The following is a 21,131-nucleotide window of genomic DNA, read 5'->3' as shown; positions in this document are numbered from 1 at the left end:
GGTTCYAAAACTCACTCCAACCAGCCATGACAAACTTTTTAGACTTTAGAGTTATAGAGTTATTTCACTCAATATTAGAAATGTATCCCAAGTGGATTATTGAWGCCCATATCACTGATTCATATAACCTCAACCTCGTACCATTGGCATGAAATCACAAGATAATGGACGCTATGAACAGACATAAAGGATTGTAGTAGTTTAGCCTATATGAGACGAATATCTTGGACACGTGCACTCTTGAGGGCGATAACATTTACCGTTATACAAAACCATGGTTGGGAGAGATGTTGAATATATTCATATCGCAGCCCGTTTTCTTAATTTCAGAGGGGAGTGGACACAATAGAGCTGCATCGTGTCAGAGAGGCCCCTACTGTCGTGTCATAAGGGGAGGGTCTTGGCGATGCTATATGTTTTTTGGCAGGCATGTTTAAATTCATATGCATTGTACAAGAGGAATGGCGAGCGCGAGGCACAGCGAACGGTTCACTTCGCTCTCCGCGGGGGGAGGCGAACACCATCTCTATGGGAAATAATCTCGATTATAAACAAGGGGGACCCAGCCGCGAAAAGATGAATGGATGGGGCCAGCGCGACGTCACAGCGAGCTGCAGCCATGAAGCTCAAGACCAGGCGCGAGCCAACCTACAAGCGCTCAGTTGTTCTACATCTCTGGACTCGCTTGGTTGATTGTTGTGGAGAGCGTTTGTAACCGTGGCTGGCAGACACCGGGGTGAGTATGGCATATATGATTACAAAATGTATGTTCTGTTGCGTGCTATTGAKGCGGATGCGGACAACGCAGTCGTAATTTTGCATGCATGTGTAGCATAAAACAGAACAAATAAAAGAACACGCTAGCGCATCGTTTTATCCTGGTGGGTTTGGCACTCACTGTATGCTACTCGTGCAATATCGGCCGCGATAAAGGCGTCTTTGGCACGGGTTTTCCTGTATAATTCGAATAGGCTATCAATTCAAATGGTTATGCTCATTTGAAGATTGTGRATGAAAATTTATATTGCACGGTGTCCGGACATTAGATAGCCTACAAGACAAAAAAACAACTAGCCTATCCATTACAGCTTTGGTTTAATTTTGTAGGCTGAAATTATGTTTGTAGCATATGGAAACAACCATTTCGACATATCCATTATTTTGGATTTGGGCTCTCTTGAATTTAATGACTGGAAGGTCAGGCTCACAATGTTTTAGATACGACACAGCTCATTACACTCAACACTTCACCTATTYTAGTTTAATAGTTTTGCACAAACAAAGAAAGATGGGATATGGTCAATCTTAGGCTAGGGGGCTTGATAACGACCTCCATTACGCACCATGGAGTAGACTAACCAWGCCCCTCACACTGCAAGGTTCCACATGCATCACCCAGACAGACGCAGACCCACAGAGGTAATAGAACGCATATGTCATTTTACATACCATACCATTTCAACATAAATAATTCATGTAGCCAGATGTACTTATAAAACATCACAAGAAAATTGTCTACATGTCARCCGCCTTTGTAATTTGCCACATAATGTTTTCTACAATAATGTAGCCTATTATTCAACTTCTATAGTTTTAAGGAAAAGTCGCCTATTCAAAATGTAGGCAAGCCCTTGATCAGTTGATCAATTGAGATTCGAGTCCAGATTATGAAAACGCTTAATAGCAATGGTATAAAGTACTACTGCTCACACCTATAGCGGGTGGATGGAGAATCACAAGGCCATCAAATCCGCACGTGCACGTCGAATACTCGGCCTTCTGTAGCACACGTGTGAGCGTTACGGGAGCATAGACCATGGATATGCATTTCCATTATGCTTTGTGAAGTAGTACTATATATGTGACATTGGTATGCCTGTACAGGACGCTAATATATACGTTAATAATGCGCAATAGCACATTGCGTACACATTTGTTGTCATAGGCCATGGTATGATGTGTAAATAAAGAGACTGCAGAATTATKTGAAATGTAACGCTTAGCATTTTGCGGCCTAAGATCAAAAAGCGAATTGGTTTTGCACAGCCAGGTTGTTGTTTTGTTTGGTTTTATAGTTCGTGCTACACCTGGTGACATTCTATCCATAAACGTGCGTGTTTTCTTTATTAAATTGCAAATATTTTAATGTGCACATCTCTTCCAAGCACCTAGCTGGATTGTGGGTTGTGCGTAATGTAGGTCTGACTCGGTTTTTGACGAGTATTGTTGAAGGCCTTGTCTAAAAATCGATCTGCCTATTGCCTATATGTCTTTTAAAGAGCTTTTGGAGATGTCTTCTGAGGTGTGTCCTAGACTCGGGTCCTATCTAGCTCAGGTGCCTTTATACAGGTAGATTACATAACAACGCTCTCGTGAATTTTAGCCTACTATCTTGAACCATGTAGTGGTTTTATGTCGCCTCAACGTCATATCTAGAAGGGCAGATGCAGGCTTGAGGCCTCGTACCTGTCTGTAGGGACAATTAAAAAAGTAATATACTCAGTTCAAACGAAACTGGGTTGTTGTAATTGTTGACTTTAACCGGACAGTTACCATACGACTGCAGATGGGTTGGAAAATAAGCGTTTCTTGTTTTTGTTTTTTTCAGGTTTCAATGGAGAGACATATAGGCGCAACAGAGCAGGTGGCATAGGTAATATAAATACACCACACACTCTTACAGTCTTAATAACTGGGCAGGTATGGCTTAGACATTGATCACTTTAACTCAGTTAAATCACTTGCACAAATTCCAAATGGACATTGGTATGCATTGTGGGACGTGTTTTGCTAAAATCGTAACTTTTTGTAGTTGTTGCGTGCTATCTGGGATCCTTGGAACGTCCATATCTCGTTGAAGTCGAAATGTAAAATGGTTAAGGTAAAGGTTAAGGTTAGGGTTAGGTAATGGGGTATGGCTATGGTTATGGTTATGGTTAATGTTAATGTTAATGTTAATGTTAGGGTTAGGGTAGGGATGTCCCAAGTATACTCGATAGCACCAAACTTTTGTAATTAGATTAGCCTATATGATATTATTTGTGCATAAGAGTGCAGTGCAAGTCCCCTTCGAAAACTTAGTCAATTCGATTCAATAGTTAAAATATTACAAATTGACTAAGCCTTTGGATATTAATACTGTATTAATCATCATTTCACAAGAGAATACAGAAATGAAATGTTATTTTACTGCTTATCTACACCTTTGSGTTCATACTTGTCAAGCTCGTCATTTTTCATTAGCAGTGGACGCTGTTGGTATAACGACGCCACAAGGTTCCAGTGTGCAGCGGTAGGCTACAGTAGCTTAGGCCCTCTGCCAACAGATTGCATGGACCGCGCCAATTACATGTGATGAACATTTAGAAATGACCTCAGTTCGTGCCTCGTGCATAAGCATTGGGACCTGGGCAACAGCATTGTGCCAATACATTACGGATCAGGTTGGATTGAATTACATCGATTCACGTCATATCTCAATGGCATACATTGATCACTTTATTATAAAGCTATAACTACTTTCTTTGTACCTACAATAAATCTACAGAAAATATGTGCATTGTGTATTGCTTCATCAAACATTTTCAATCATTCCTAAGCATAAATTTGAAGGACGTCACCAACGTCTTATCCAATGGCGAGGAGGGATTAGGTTTGTTTGAATGAATGAATGAATGAATGGCTGAAAGAGTTATATGCCTTGGCAATTATGTGGTTGGCAAGATGCAGTAATAGACAGTCGAACCGGATCTCTCCTTGGCATMTTACTGCGCCATAGAAGCCTATCTGAATTTACCAAGGGGTAGGAGGCCTAGGTTAACTGTTAAAACAAGAAGACAAATGCAGTTATTTTTAACAAACGGATTGTATGATAGTTAATATGCTTATCGGGGATTTTGGTGTTGAAATCCTGGCTCTGAAGGCTACTAAGAGACAAGGCCGCTGTCCACTGRTGTGGTGCTGAATCTGAGATGAGCTTCGTTACAGAGGCGCAGTGTGAGTTCTTTGTAATCGCKTCTGGCGCAATGTAGGCCTAATATGAAACATATTCTTTCTTACTTTATTTCCTTAAATAATGTTTATTATTATTACTTGAAATAAAGTTGGTCAAATGCATTGACATTATCAGAAGGAATCGTCACAACTGCGTATCAAACTATTTGGAATTTGCACAGTATAATAATAACAGTAATAATGCTAATAATATAGGTTAATAAAATCGGCTGATAAAAACAACAACTTTCCAATTCCAACTCTCCACTGCAAACGATGAAATACATGTTAAATGTAATTTCTTGAAAATAACATAAAATACATGTTTTTGATTGTTTTCAATATAATGTTGAGAATATAATGTTACTTATCATTGGTGGTAGTATTATGAGTATTTATTTTATCTAATAACTTAGCAATTAAAAAATAAATCACACAACTGTCTCACATACTGTGTACAGTATCAAAAAAACAGTAAATTATTATTATTATTTTGTTGAATTTCAAATATTTATCCTGGAACAGTATAATTCAAAATAATTTCATGCATTATAAGTACAATCAAATGAATCACTGCGATAGATGTACTGATAACCCTTTATGCTTATATAATCAAGTCTTATTATTTTAACAAAGTATATCCAATATCCATGTCAGATATAATTTCAAATGATGTTGTAACATGTAAATTCACTCTCTGACAAAAAAACACGTAGAGATCAGGACATTTCTGTAACTGCAACAGTATTTTGTTTTGATGGCATTTTGTTCTTGGCAGGAAGAAATACCTTCCTGGGTGAATAGTCACTTTTTCAGGAAAGATAGTATCATTCCTATTTCCAGCATGTGTGCACGCTTTTGTTTGGTTTGCACGTGTGTGTGTGCTTGCGTGCATGGGTGTATGTGCATGTACTGTATGGAATATGCATGTTTGCGAGTGCGGATGCTTTCAAAGAYCCTTGCTTTGTCCTTGTGTAGCATACTGTAGTAAGAAATGATAAAGGTGGTTAGAAATCCTTATGGTGACTGGTAGATTATGAACCAAAATAAGATAGAATACATTTTCAAGCTTGAATTCTTGTTCTAGCTGACAGTAAGGAGAGGATGTGTTATCTGCCAACAGTGTGAGACTACAGGTAAAGATGTGTACACTAAAGGGGAGAATGTTCTCTTTCTTTCTCGCTCTCTGTCCATCTCTCTCCTGTCAGTCATTAGAACATGTATAGATGGGAGGAGCCTCATTGTAGGGCTGGGCAGACAAAAAAACTTTTAATTGGCCCTTGTGCCATGTGCCAGAAATGTGTGTACTCTGTGTGTGTGTGTGTGTGTGTGTGTGTGTGTGTGTGTGTGTGTGTGTGTGTGTGTGTGTGTGTGTGTGTGTGTGTATCTGTGTGTGTAGGTTTGCACTTGTGTGTGTTTGTGCTTTTGTGCCATATTCTGACCCCAACATTGAACATGCCCTCCCCAATTTAGTGTGGAATCTCTAATAGATATGCAAATGCAAGAGACAAACCCTTCTCTCTGTATCTTACAGTAAAACAGTTTTAATTAAAAAAATACATTTTGGACATGGCGTGGGGGGCGTTTGAAGCCATTACCCTCCTATGGAGCCAGTCCTTGTGAAAGACTGCCTCACCATAGGGGTGGGCGCAGGGGTGGAGAGGAGTGGTCTGGGAAGACTGGCGCCGTAACCAGTTTGGACTGGTGTTTTGATCAAGCCTCACGCTGATTATTTGACTTTGAGGAGTCAAGACTTTGGCTGCCATGTTACGGGCTGGCCGTCCAATCAAAGGCTTTGTAACAGCAGAACAGTGAGGGTGGATTGGCAGGGAAATGTTACAGTTAGTAAGTGGCCAATTGCTGATGAGTACTTTAAGCAGAGGGTCAGGAGGTTCTGGTATTTTTGTGAAGTGTTAAGTACACATTTGATTAAAGTTGATTAATTTAAAATAATCAGCATTTCTTACATTTTAGGTACTGCATGAATGTGACCAGACCTCTCCATAGAACTGCTACAGTTTACTCAGGGTGCACTTAAGTTTGAAAAGGGAAATTCAAGTCTTAATTTTTCTGATTGTTTATACTGTCTTTTTCCTGATTATAGGTCAGAATCTGGCCCGTGCATATCACCTGTGGCACAAGAGGATGGGCAGCCTTAGGGGTTGGTTGTTATCTTTGGTTATCTAGCTGTATGAGTGATGTACATTCTTCATAAAGCTAGATAACCGAAAGTAACAAGAATCCCATTACGCTCCTGAAAGGCATCAAGATCCCCAACACATATCCCCCATGCTGCACCACCCCATTCTACCATTCACAGCAAAACAAGCAACGAAAATGGCCGACATCARAGGACTTGGGAGCAGAAGAAAAATTCAAGTAGGTCGTGTGATGTCATCCAATTGCACAGGTTTATGTGTGATGTGTACATGTGTGTGTCTTTTTAACTCAGCTTGACAATTACAACTATCTGGTCTCTGTTATTGCGTCAAATATATCACAATTGCCTTTGAGAATTTTAGCAGTAGATTTGAGAGTTTGAGTATTTGTTGAGTTTCTTCTAAATTTACATCTTTGAGTATTCACATTTTTGAGGCATTGAGATTTTCCCCTGAGCCGTACAGTTGGGAAATCCTGATCGCTTTGAGATTGATCTCTAAAAATAATGAGTTATACACAATGCCATACACATATTTCCTCATATTTGCACATGGCCGGTGGCATTGGTCCCTCACAGCCCGGTTGGTCCAACAGGATCACTTGTAATCTAATAAGCCCCAGATCCCTCTGTGTGGGGCTGCATGCACCAGCTTATCCTTACAATCACATGGCCAGCAGTGGTGGGCAGGTCCCAAAGAACCAACGGCAACCTGAATGGTGCTGACTGCGGACTTTGCTGAAATGCTTAACAAATTGGCCAGTCAGTAGATGCAAGTAACACCATCCTACCACTGTAGCAATTCTGTACTCGGCTGATAGGTTTTTAGTTAAGGCTGTTGGAAAACAGGTGAAATTAATAGAAAGTATGGTTGCTGATTATGGCCTCTAATGTCATACGTTATTTGGATTGTGGAAGTTGTCCCCTGCCAGCACATAGTCGAATGGACAGATCTGTTTGAGGCCAGTTTTGTTAAGCTAGACGGTTGTTTATTTGATTTCTCCCCCTCTTTCTTTCATATGGGAAGGTGTTTGATTTTGGTTTTGTTTGGGTGTTTGATTTGAGGTGACAGTTGGCTTGGTTGTGAATGTGCCATGGCGAAGCCTCCATTGCATGAGGTGCTACCATGTGGAAAGGCCTGACGGGTCTTGTTGAATGCCACTGTGTGGGGCTCTGTGGGGGAGTGGTCCGAGGGCAATCAACCAGAAACTGCCCCCAGTGACAGAGCCATGAGAGAGGGAACAATCCGGGCCTCAGCCCATAGTGGGGAGTAATTGGTCAATCAGATCTTCACACCTTCAATCAGCCATCAAGGCAATGATGTTGATTTCTTTTCAACTAGAAAAAGAATCATGTCGAGTGAGGCCTCTAGTATGATATTTCTGTCTTTTGGCCAAATCAGCCTTCCATAGCTTCAAGACATTACAGAGAAATTGGAGAGTAAATTGTATACTATAGCACCAGTATGTTTGAAAAACATGTTATTCATATGGTGATCAATGGCCTAAACATGGTTTCAATCACATGTACTCAGCTAAATTTATACATTTGAATTCTGCTTTGATAACAAACACAATATTGACTCCAATATGGCACGTTGGACTAAACTGAAACTCCTGTTGGAGCGTTTGTATAGCAACAACACTCACAATGTCACAATCTTAGCGGGTTGTGCAGCGGTCCCTGCCTGCTGCATTGCAGGTGCTGAGTGTGACATTTGAGCTCAGGGCTCAGCGAGGGAGCGAGAGAGACGAGGGCCTTGACAGGAAGTGACAGGCAGTGATGTCACCTCCTCCGGTGGCACAGTGGTACCTGGCTCTTTGTCTGTTTTCCCTAGCTACTGTCATTACCAACGGAAGAATCCAGGGGAACTGGAACAAGGCCCCAACGACTGTTCTTGGTTGTTATCTATGGTTGTATAACTATATACATGTTAATGTGACAAATTGGCTTTTTACAAAGTGTTATGCAAGTAAAATTTGATTGATTGACAACATTTCTAGGTAGAGATTTCAGCAAAGTTAGATTAGCTTTCTGACATCACTTTGTATTTCTTTTTCAGGCAGTAAAAACATGTTTTCTCTCRAATTAGCTACAGTTTGTATGATAAGCATGAATACTATTTGAAGAAAAGATTATATGATGTCAGTAACAGATGCCCATGAAGGTGTGTGCACTGGTGCAGCTGTTTTGTTGGTGGCGATAAGTGGGATAACTGTGTGCCACAGTCATATCAATAACAGTCCACACTAGGGACCCTGGAGTACAGTTGCAAAACCAGSATTTCTAGAACACCAGGGAATTCATTGAAAGTTCCTGGAATTTTGCAACCCTACCCCAGAGGAAAGACGGCCTTGCACTGCCTGCCTGAAAATGGCACAAAAACAGGAGTTCCACAAAACCTCCAGGACTCTACTGTAGCCCTGTCTGGAGTGGAGGGAGGCAAAGAGAGAGGGGGATAAAGAGAAAGGGTGGAGGGAGGGAGAGGAGAAYGGAAGGAAGGGGGGCAGAGGGAGGGTTTGGTGGATTTGTCTTAGCTTTCAAGCACTAGGCAAGCAGATTTAGACTCCAAGTGTCAAGTAGAAAAGCAGGCATTGTGGCCGGGCCTAGGCGGCCCCACACCAGTAGACTTTACAGTCAATAGAGCTAGTCCACTTGTCACAGGGAGACAATGGGCTCCTTTACCACCKTTTCAGCACCTCCGGGTCCTAACAGCCAGATGGGTTTCTGAAAAAGGCCCAGTGATTCTTACCCCTTTTCTCTGCCTCCCTTTCTCTCAACAGAACACACCAACAGAGTTTGGAAAATGGCTTCACTGTTGGGCTGGTACAGAGGGGCAGACTTTGCTATTTCTAAAGTGTCCCCCGCCTCCCTGTCGCTCACAGAGAAATTAATGTATTTCAGGCGTTTACAGAAGTCAATGGGCCCACCCAGACAAAGGAGATCAAGTTTGGTAACTTAGCAGTAACAGGTGTACTTTGACTTGGTTTGGACCACACCGGAGTTGGGTGCTATCGTTGGACCCGTTGTTCTGTTTCCTCCCTGACAGTTTCGACTTGTGTGGAGATAAAGATGGAACTGCTTTACGGCCTTTGACAATCTGCTTTATATGTTTCCTCTTGGAAGTTAGTGCTGGGAGTTTGTTTGGCCTATCTGTCCAAGATCAGTCTCTTATCATTTCTCGGTCTTTGAAAATGCTTCTCAGTTTTGCTACAATTCATCATTGATTTGCCAAGAAGTCTCCAAAGGGAGACAGGACTTATGTTTTGATCTCCCTCCACTGTTGCGCCGGGAGCTAGTGAAGGGTAAACAATCCAAATAGAGAAATATCAGAAGGATTACAGAACACTATACATTCTAGCATTTAGAACAATGTGCTCAACTGGTAATGCTTTAACATAGGATGCGTTTTTTGAAAAAAGCAAATCTTTTTCTGTATATTTTAACAGTTAGGAAAAAGAGCCTCTCAACAAAAAGAGAAATATTACATTTTCAGAAGTTTGGCAAATATTGCACAAACTGAAACAAACTATTTCAGTCTTGAACAAAGCTTTTGGACAGAGCCTGACAGAGCCTCAGTCCACAGAAGGCCATTCTGGTGAAATGACTTGTCAGAACGTCATGTGAAGGGGCTGTTCAGACGAAGCTGCTATGGCAGCATTGTCTTGTTCTCGCTCACACACCTACGAGTCCAGAGTAAGCACACAATTTCATTGTTCCCTGAGCGTTAATATCAGAGCTTCATAATGGAGCCCATTCGCCATATTTGCATATGGCACTTTTCCAACAAGGACTCGGAGCGGGCTGAAAGCTGCCCACTTTAGTGCCAATGGCAGAAAAATGTCAAGTGCCAATTAGGAGAGTTTGCCACCATTCAGTGGTACCCCCACCCCCTCTACTACTGCCCTTCCCTTCCTCCAACCTACTCTCTCACACTCCAAGGCCCTTCCCTTCACCCCTACCTACTCCCCCATTACAGCTTACAAAAATAGTGCCTCCCAACTGGCACCCTGAAACGAAAGCTGCCTCCTTCCTCTAGCCTGGAGATGAAACAGACAGCAGCTCTCCCTCCCGATCAGTCTGCTCTGTGGTTCACCAAATGTCAGTATAGGCTAGGCTGGTAGCTAGTTAGTAGATTCCACCCAGATTGGTGGAGTTAGTTTGTAGCTCTTGGTTTACTTGCATGTGTAGCTTGGCTGGAGAATGACATGGAAAGCACCACTTCAATTATGCTTGACTATTTTGTGCTAAAACAATGCAAAGGCTAACATAATAGCTCCAGCAACCTCTTCATCAACCTAGTATGGATACAATAGCTCCAGCAACCTCTTCATCAACCTAGCATGTTGATATCAATAAGCTCGCAGCAACCTCTTCATCAAACCTTCTAGCATGTTGATACAAGTAGCTCCAGCACCTCTCATTCACCGCTAGCATGTTGATACAATAGCTCCAGGCAACTCTCTTTCATCAACCTAGCATGTTGATACAATAGCTCCAGCAACCTCTTCATCAACCTAGCATGTTGATACAATAGCTCCAGCAACCTCTTCATCAACCTAGCATGTTGATACAATAGCTCCATCAACCTCTTCATCAACCTAGCATGTTGATACTGTAGTATTGTTGTTTTTGTTATAATGAAGTTTCCCAACATTTGATCTCATACAGCAAACCATCTGTGACTTCAATAGCATATTTTAGACAACAATCCCATTCTAGGTCACAGCCTTTCTACCACTGCATTAGATTTTATTTTCACGTGATCACATAACCTTTCATGTGGTTTTGGTTGGACTTACAGTACATTTTGGGATATTTCACATGATTACATAGGCCCTGCAAACAAAATGTCCCACAGTCACAGTGTTTTCAATTTACATATTTGACACACATGATTACATTGTTTGTTTATTTATGTCCTCACCTGGGATATGAACTCACAGCCTCTCGGTTCAAGGCATTACGTACGATCTTCCTGCTACCCCACCATGTCTGTATCAATAACTGATTTCACCTCTATTCCTACACTTTGTACTTCAAAGTAGATACCAGCTTTGTTAAAAAAAAGACTCAATAATAAGTATTATATTTATCATTGTGATTCAGGAGTAAGTAAATAATATGCCCCACCAACATTGGACAACTATATAGAAAACCCCCAAATTGATGAAATAAGTAAAGGAAATCAATGATGAGATAATAGTCAGATTATTTTAGAACTAAAATAGCAGCGTAGATGGCATTCTTGAGCTAATTGCAGAGATGCATTGTAGGTAATTCATCTGTGGAGGACTTCTGAGAATACTACAGACTTTGTGACACAGCAGAAAGATCAGCGTACTCCAAATATAGAGAGTGCGATTTTAAATCCCAGGTGCGTCACTAAGTGATCAAATGTAATCATATCGATTAAATATACAGTACTACACTATTTTASCTGAACAGCGTACCGCTTACCTTAAAACCCCAATATTATTTCATTACTTCCCTTACAAAAAAACATGAAAAGAGACACGTGACATTAGTTGTTCACGTGAAACAATATGTTCACATGTATTACATTTAGAGTTCACATGTTAACACCACTTGTTCACCTGTGTGGAGAATAAAGTTTTCACCTCACGTGATTTGCAGTAAAAGCAACATGGGAAATAAGCAGTTTCACATGTGAAAAACTTTCAAAAATGTAAAAATGTTGCATCCCCATGTTGTCACATTTCTTTCATGAGATCATGTTTTCGCGCTTGCTCAAATGTTTTCGCATGTGTACCTTCATGTTATCACATGTTGCTTTTACATGTTGTCACGTTATCACATTAACTTCACATAAGATCACATGAGCACATGTGAAATTCATGTGTTTATTCCATAACAGAGCTCAAGTTCTTGTTGCGTCCTTGAATGAAAGTAAAGACATTTATTGTGGAATGGCTGAAAAGCCTGCGTTAGCTGGAGCAATCTCTTTTCTTACTATTGCAGATGATGTGAGTCTGAACTTAACTTCATATGAAACTTGTATGATATCAAGTATGATGTTAAAATACAGTGCAGTCAGAAAAAAAAAAGAAATCTTTATAATACAAAAGGTAATCTTGTTTGTCCAATTGGGGCCACTGTTGTTCCTCCACATACCATCTACCTAACTTACCGCCTCCTGCCACTCAAAAGGATTTCCCCCCTGTTCTTTTTCTCTTTCATTCTTTCATTCAATCTCTGTCTATTTTTTTTCTTCCCAGTCTTGATTCTCAGATGGTTGGATCTGATTTGCATGCATTTGCATAATGAAAGTCATTTGCATGCTCAGGGGCAGACTGTACCATGAGAAAAGACATGAAAAGGTGTGTGTGTGGTTGCGTGTGTATACGTACATATGCATGTATGTGTATCTCGGCTGGTTAAACTGCATACTCACACTTTCTCTTTTTGCCTCATCTTTTTCCCTATTCTTATTTTTTTGTGCAGACCACCAACACCACCATGACAGAATGCTGGCAAAATGAGGKTGAAAAACAYGGAGAGGAYGAGAGGTTGCTGTTGACTCTGACTCCCTCTTCTCACCCTCCTCCGTGTCGCCTCTCCCCTTCTCCCCTCCCTCGCTTCATCCTCAGCTGCCTTCCCCATTCTCCTGTACCGCGAGACGCAGCCCACGCCACCATCTTAGGACGACGCACGCTGGCATGAAATGGAAGTGAGGACCAGAGAGAGCAGGTAACAACAACAGCCCTACGCCCGCCATGCTTCATCACGCCTCCATAACACCACCACCGCCACCATCACCCCATCCTTTCCTCCTCCTCCGGACCCTCCCTTCTCTCTCGCTCCCTCCCTCTGCCAGGCTGGCCTTGCCTTTAAGCACCTCAGATGTGTTTGCTAATTGTAGAAATCACGAGACGCGTTGATGGAGGGGGGAGGAAGGCTGGGGTTTTTGTGTGTGTGCTTGCATTAAATCCCTCCTTGCTCTTGCTCTCTCTCAGGCATTCAGTGGGCATCTGTGCTCTGAACAGCCCAGTTTTCTTCCCGTTTGGGAATTGTTGTGCCATCCTCTTCACACACATGCCCYACATGGCGGCGGCTGCCATTTTGGTTGAAATACGCGGGCCGTATTCCCTGGTCAGAATAACTGAGATATGAATGTTCCACATTTAGCATATTATATAAGATAGTTACACCCAGAGACTCTCAACGAATATTAGCTAGGGCTATATTATATCATKACTATTATTATTATCATTAGTAATCAAAGACACAGTACGCTTTTTGCAATATTTATTTTTTACCAAGTCTTATCATTCCTTTTTTGTAATTAATTATCCTGATTTGCTGACATGTAAAGATTTACGCTAATGACTGTTTAGTAAAAAATTCTAAAAGCAGCTCAGAGCATATCTTTAAAGGACAAAACTGTGACGTCCACGAGTCAGTGTATGCTACTCAGACAGACACTGRAGTACAACACCAACACATAGCAAAAGGGACCAGGAGAGAGTGAGTGTGGTTGAGAGACAGAGAGAGGGAGCGAGAGAAGCAGAGGCCGAATGAGAGTATGATAGCGAGGTCTCAGTAGKGGAAAGCTGTCTTTGTGTTGGTGGGTGAGGTGTTGGGGGAGCTGGTGCTGAGACAAGTCGTGTATTGTTCTCCTAAGCAAGCTTGTTGTAGCCCTCCTTTATTCCGAACAGGGAGCTGCAAGTTTAAAAAACGCTTAATAACCAAAACACCAATTAGAGTCGGCTGGGCCCGATTAAATAAGGCAGCCGGTAAACAATGTGTGCCATTGTCCGTGCCACACGGAGAGAACTCCCTTTGTTTGTGTCTGCGTACTGGAGGTCGAGACAGTGCTATCGCTAAGATACTGTACGGTGCCAGAGCATTGCTAATGGATGGGCTACTGAGTTACTACCCATGCATATGGACGGTGAAACACTAGAGTGCTATTAAGTCTGTCTCATCGCCAATCCCGCCAAGGTATTCCTCTGCATGAGGTCTACAGAGACATTGCTGTTAGGACTAGACATAATGAATTTATTAAGGATATTAAAATAAATTATAGCATCTGATTAAGCCAAATGTGGAGAGAGAAGAAAATCATGACAAAACCACAACATTCACATTGGAGCTTCATCGGACCATTAGCAGTTGCAGTTTTTAATTAAAGTTGTTTTGTCTAAGTTTCTATGTTGGGGAGCCAGTCTAACAAAACATCGCATGAGAACCTTAGTAGTAACAGTGTCTAATCTAATGCAAACCCACTAATCACGGGCAGTCTCTGTAAACAGGTGGTAGATTGAGCAGGGGCCAGGGCCATTCTNCTTAGTAGTAACAGTGTCTAATCTAATGCAAACCCACTAATCACGGGCAGTCTCTGTAAACAGGTGGTAGATTGAGCAGGGGCCAGGGCCATTCTCAATTTACTGTGTAAATTATGCAGAGCCCAAAACAATACAAACAGTAGACAGTAGAGTGGCTGGCGTTGGGTAATGAGATGATGTGTGGCCTGTGCGGGCTGGGAGCGAGGCGAGTCGAGGGGGTGGGTGGGCACAGTCAGCAGCTTGCGTCTGAGTGTGCGGGTCTGGAGGGCTGGAGTTTGGGCAGGGGGCAGACACTGTCCCGTCTGCACACACCCCTCCTGCCTAGACTAGGGGGTGGGGGGAGGCAGCTGGGACKTGGAGCACCCTCCCCCATAGCTCCAGCYAAAGCTCCAGTCTTGGGAACTTRTGTGGCAGGCAGAGGTCCCCCCAATATTGGCACGTAGGGGCCRCCTAAAGTCTGMCTGTGTCTGTGGCTCKCACTCACCCCCTCCCTCCTGTCTCCCCACAGCCRCCCAASCCCACACCTCCCTCCCKACTCCKTGCCTKTCTCCCCAATGTGACGKTGGGGGCCTGGGAAGGACTTGAAGTTCACGGCCAGACCTCCTATTGAGCTGACAGGCTGACTGTTTGCTCAATTCGACTCCCTATTCAAGACTGAGCTAGAGGGGGAGTTTAAGGGGTGTACGGTGGGGGRGTTGGTGGGGGGGACACCARAGKGCTGTYACTATTCATTCAGAGGGAGAGACAAGTGAATGGAGAGAGAGGAAAGGCCAGGAAGAAGATAAAGGGTAGAAGGGAGGGAGAATAGACAGGGTGCATAAATAAGAGTGAGGATTCTGTGCACAAAGTTTGCTCTGAGCAGTGTGTGCCCCCTCTCACACTCCCTTAGACTCTTAATTACCAGAGTCCTCCACTCTACTCTCTCCCCCTCTTTCTCTTTCTCTCCTCCTCTCACAATCATTCTCATCGTCCTCTATGTCCCCCTGTCCCCCTGGTTTTATTGGCCCACATGCTGTGGTTGTAAATTTACCATTAACTAGCTCATTCACCGTAGGCCACTCAACAAAAACAAGACCATGAATCCCAATAACTCAAACCGACACCAATACCCTAAACCCCTTTGGTGACACCACTTCTGTCTCATTTTACGTTTAATTAGAAATGTCCTTCCTTGACTTGTAGTTAGCCCATTGACATACAGTACAGTTTAAACTGCTATCAAGATGCTAGCTGGCATGGCTAACATGATTCTGGCTAATAGCTAATATGGCTAACATAATTCTAGCTAATACCTAATATGGCTAACATGATGCTAGCTAGTTAGCATGCTGGCTCTACCCATTGAAGTTTTGAACCCAGAAAACCGCAAACATCATGGCTGGTTCTCTATGTACTCTATGACCCTTGGGTAAGATTTTAAGTTGCTTGTCTGYGTGGCTTTAAAATAAAAGGGCCCCCAGCTCTCAGAAGTCCCTCAGTCTCAGCTCCTACAGCTTAGGGTGTGTCACATGCTTCCTCTTTGCATTATGGCCCCGTAGTGTACCAGGCTCCCAACAGTGGCTTTCAACTTCACCCTCAATCCCCTTGGCTAGCTGGCAGTCTGCGCCCGGCACACAGAGCCCGGGCTTACCTCAGCTAAAACCAGACCAGGCGCACCTAAGGCCACTTGTCAGAAACTCCCTGATTGTTTTTGCTATATGAAAGAGACTGTCCGTTCACTAGAAAAGATTTTAAAACATAATGTACTGGCTTTATTGTGAGTTTGTTTTATTTATCGTGATGTTTTAACCAGTGGTTGGAACCAGTTCAGGGAACAGACCCGAAAACCAGAAAATAACAAAACATGTCAAGGAACGGAAACAGAACTGGGAACGAAAGTAATCTCTCCTGTTCCCGGAACAGAACTGCTATTTTCAAATCTTGAGAACTGGTTAATAATGTTATTTTTTGTTCCAAAAATATCCCTGTCTAGTATATAATTCTGCAATTCAGTACAGTTCTGATGCTAGTAATAGCCTATACACAATCCCAATTTATGTCATGATGCTCAGCGCTTCAAACCATGCTCCTCCATGTTCACCCATTTCTCCCCACCTGTGAAAATTCAGTTGCATCATCTCTGAACAATTAAACATGTAAACAACTAACCTGCACGTCCCATAGCAAGATGCTCTATCCGTGCTAAATGGTGAGGTAAAATAATGAGCTAAATATAAAAACTATGTCGATTTCACAGGTTAAAAAATTTACAAAAAGGAACTATATGAACCACAACTTTTTTTTCTTCAACCGGTTCAGAACTTTATTATGCTGGCCGGAACTTTTATTACAAATCCACTAATCCATGGAACGGAACAAAAAATATAGGGGTTCAGTTCAGAATGATTGGAAAATAATTTGTGTCCCAACCCCTGCTTCTAACTTACTATCTTTTTTTCCTCCAGGCAAATAATGGTCCAGAACACTGAAAGAGGGCAGAAATGACATCGAGCAGTAATCCATTGGGAGAAGAGAAGTTGCCCACAAACTACCAACCCATCCCTAGTATTTGTAATGGAACAGGCCCATTACAACAATGTTCATCCACTACACTCCGACTCGTGCCCCAACATTTGAGCATCAGAGCACTTTAGCTGCCTCTGACGTGTGGTTGGACCTCTGGCCTGGGTTTTGTTATCCAACAAGGGCCAATCAGGATTGGTTTTCTTTCCTTTCATTAAGCCAATAAGAAAGTGGGGTGGGGGCGTGGAAAACAAGAGCAAATATCTCAGGATCCAAGATGAACAGAGAAGCACTGATTCTTGGATACACTGTGCTGTGAATGAGAGACATGACATGTGCTGTGGACCTACAGTATTTGCTTGCAGACTCAATAACATCTACACTGAGTGTCCAAAACATTAAGAACACCTGCTCTTTCCATGACACAGACTGACCAGGTGAATCCAGGTGAAAGCTATGATCCCTTAATGATGTCACTTGTTAAATCCACTTCAATCAGTGTAGATGAAGGGAAGGAGACAGGTTAAATAATGAATTTTAAGCCTTGAGACAATTGAGACATGGATTGTGTGTGTGCCATTCAGAGGGTGAATGGGCAAGACACAAAAATGTAAGTGCCTTTGAACGGGGTATGGTAGTAGGTGCCAGGCACACCGGTTTGTGTCAAGAACTGCAACACTGCTGGGTTTTTCACACTCAACAGTTCCCCGTGTGTATCAAGAATGGTCCACCAGCCAAAGGACATCCAGCCAACTTGACACAACGGTGGGAAGTATTGGAGTCAACATAGGCCAGCATCCCTGTTGAACACTTTTCAACACCTTGTAGAGTCCATGCCCCGACGAATTGAGGCTGCAACTCAATAGTAGGAACGTGTCCTTAAATGTTTTGTACACTCAGTGTGTACAAAATGTGAGGAAATGTTGTGAGGAAATGTTCCTTGCAATACAGATTCTTAGGTGCAAACATTTATATAATAGCATAGAGCACTTTACTACTACTACTACTACTACTACTACTACTACTACTACTACTATTTTAATTTAGTAAATAACAATATATGAATAGAGTCCATGGTGTTTCATGGGAATGTTGTATAACAAGCTGTATAAATAACATAGACCTACCTAGATTATATGGGTTAGAATTTTTGCCAATTTTTGTGTTTATATATTATTGTTTACTAGTTGCTATGACTGACAGACACATGAATGTGAGACCCACGGCAGCAGTGAAGAATACTGCACTGCGATTGGACGGCTCCGTGTGTCATATGACACACAGGCGAATGGGAGAGCTGTTGTCTTTATACCCTATGCAACTGTTTTTGGCCTGCTACCAAATATATTGGGCAAGCCTTCAACTGAATTATTTTTGGGCGAACAATCTCATGAAATATTGTGTGTGTGTGTGAAAGAGAGAGAGAGAACGTTAGAGAGAAAGTTAGACATTACAGATGAACATAARACATTTGATTTATAAAACAAATTGTGGAGAGACATTTTAGTTCTAATTTTTCAATAACAGAGTTGAATATGCTGGCCCTAAGCCTCTGCCAACGCAAATCAGTGTAGGAATTACACATCTAATATTCTTGATGGCAGAGCTCTGTTTGATCAGCAGTGCGGTTTATAGGGAGTAAGCTAGGCTGCACGGGCAGAACATTCTAAACCACTAAAGCTTTCCAAGTAGGCTTTGAATGCAGTAGCCTGGCTTTCCCTAGCTAACCACGTCAGCGTAATACAAGGTACTTTAGAGTAAGACATGATAAATACAGAGAATTCAAAGGCTTCCTTCACTTCCTGTCCTTGACATTATCGCACAGACGCACACACACAGACACACACACACACACACACACACACACACACACACACAATACACATGCAAGCAAATGCAATAATGCAAGCACTATCATAGACTAGTTTGTTTTATATACATTTTCAGGAAGTGGCACATTTTTATTCCAATTGATAATGTATGCAAATCTTTTAAATATTAATTTGAACAATCTATTCAGCGCTTGTGCAATTGAGTTGAAGGAGACTATCTTGGTCTGATTTTGTAAATGTATTATTTTGATAATCACAATGCTATATTATTACATCTGCCTGGATAAGCTTGAAATTTAAAAACATTTTTAATCCGTAACTAAAAGTCACTTCAGGGATGGCTAAAACCAGTCTATTCGCATACAATCAACAAATTGTGGTCGCTGAAGTTATTCAATAATTATATGTTTCTTGTTTTGTTTTGCACCAAGATGAAATGTCTATTCAGATATTTTTAAGCAACCGATGTTGTTTGTGTTATGCAATCTAATATGTATTATGTAATGCTAGAATGCACTGAATGAACCACGTGTGCCTTTGTATGAAAAACAAACTGTCTTGTCATGGATTAGTAATAAAKGTTTACATTGAAAACAAACAGAAAATAACAGTTTTGTTCTATTTCTGTCCATCGTCATGAATCTATTGGCATGTAAGAAGAGAAGGTGGAAGACCCACCAAAAAATCACTGACAGTATATCACAAGACATACTTGCCCTAATTTGAAGCGGTTAGCAGATTTACTGATAACTCAGAACCAGGACTGGAAGATTCTATTGCCAAATTTCACAGGATTAAGGATCTTATACATTTAGTGTTGAGCTACTTGAGATCACAATAATCGTCATAATAGTTGTGATAAAAAGTCAAATCTTCAAACAATTCCAATTCAATACATGGTTGAGATGGATTTTTTTGTAAACGCAATCCATAACTTCTTTCATTTATTTGAAGTTTACTCACACAAAGAACCCTCAACACACACACACCACTCGTGCGCACACGCAACGCACACACACACACACACACACACACACACACACACACACACACACACACACACACACACACACACACACACACACACACAACCCTACTCGGGTGTGTAGTCCTCTGTGTACTGCATGTTACAGTGTACTGTCACCCTGAGATGTTTGAGACCACATTTGGTAAATGTGCCAACAACCGGCATATGGGCCCTCACAAGTCACTACCATTGTCATGTAAAAGAGTCTGCTGACCCTAGTGTATAGGACTGTAAATATACTGTAAAACAAATGAAATGCAGTTGTTTTCATTTTAGGAATCTTTGCAATTTAATGTAAACATTTGAATGCTGCAAGCATGCCGATACAGGATTTTGATATCCACATTGGATAGTGTTGGAGTTCTGAAAGAAACTCTACTGTTTTGTATAGCTATGGCCAGCAGAAAACAAGTGGCTGTACAATTAAACATCCACTCCATGCAAATATTATAGTGCCCTTATTAACCGGGCCAGGATGCAAATACATTGTGTTCCAGGCATTAACATCCAGTCTTTTGTGACATCTCCCCTCGCCCCCCATGTTTCTTGGCGGTGTTATCGTTCTCATAATCTAATTCACTGGTTTCTGTCAACCTGCCAAGAGACAAGTTGCATTAGCTGAGCGCTATAGGCTTTAATGAACTGAGCCGTGATGTTAAGCACATTTGAGCAATACTAGCTACACAACGGAACTGTTGTCGGACTGATGGTGGATTATGGTCTGAGCTAGCTGCTGCTTGGACTCACAGGTTGGTCAGGGTCAGGTCCAGGGTAAAGTCACCCAGCTTGTCTGTGGAACGCTCCTGCTACTCCTTTTGTAGCCCCGTCATCCATTGGCATCATGTCAACAAGAGGGAGCCATGGAAAATAGAGGAAGAATTCAATGTTCTATTTTTTTTTTAAGTATATTTATTTAACTAGGCAAGTCAGTTAAGAACAAACTCTTATTTTCAATGATGGCCTAGGAACAGTGGGTTAACTGCCTGTTCAGGGGCAGAACGACAGATTTGTAACTTGTCAGCTTGGGGATTTGAACTTGCAACCTTTCGGTTACTAGTCCAACGCTCTAAGCACTAGGCTACCCTGCCGCCCCATATGGGCTACAAATCGTATTGGCTCTGTGAGCGTCATTTGACGACGCACAATGTTGATTTACAATACTTGAGGTCACTTGCCATTTTATCGCCTGATAATGTGAATGCTTCAAACAAAGGATTAGCATGCGCAAATAAGGAGTTGCTGTAGTTAGTTAACATTTAGAGGGTGTAGCCTTCTGTCGGGAGAAGCATGCGTTAGCTACGTCTAACATG

General features: G+C 41.9%; 1 long non-coding RNA gene across 1 annotated transcript; it reads left to right on the top strand.

Moving 5' to 3' along the window:
• The first annotated feature begins 465 nt into the window (after positions 1 to 465).
• On the top strand, positions 466 to 19,402 carry LOC111958984 (uncharacterized). The gene is made up of 5 exons (XR_002876604.3): positions 466 to 736; positions 2,609 to 2,653; positions 6,098 to 6,372; positions 12,617 to 12,862; positions 16,905 to 19,402. It is a non-coding gene; the product is annotated as an uncharacterized lncRNA (long non-coding RNA).
• The last annotated feature ends 1,729 nt before the right edge of the window (positions 19,403 to 21,131 follow it).

Source organism: Salvelinus sp. IW2-2015, linkage group LG35, assembly GCF_002910315.2.
Source record: "Salvelinus sp. IW2-2015 linkage group LG35, ASM291031v2, whole genome shotgun sequence".
NCBI classification, from domain to species: Eukaryota; Metazoa; Chordata; class Actinopteri; order Salmoniformes; family Salmonidae; genus Salvelinus; species Salvelinus sp. IW2-2015.
This window is presented reverse-complemented; position numbering and strand designations above follow the sequence as displayed.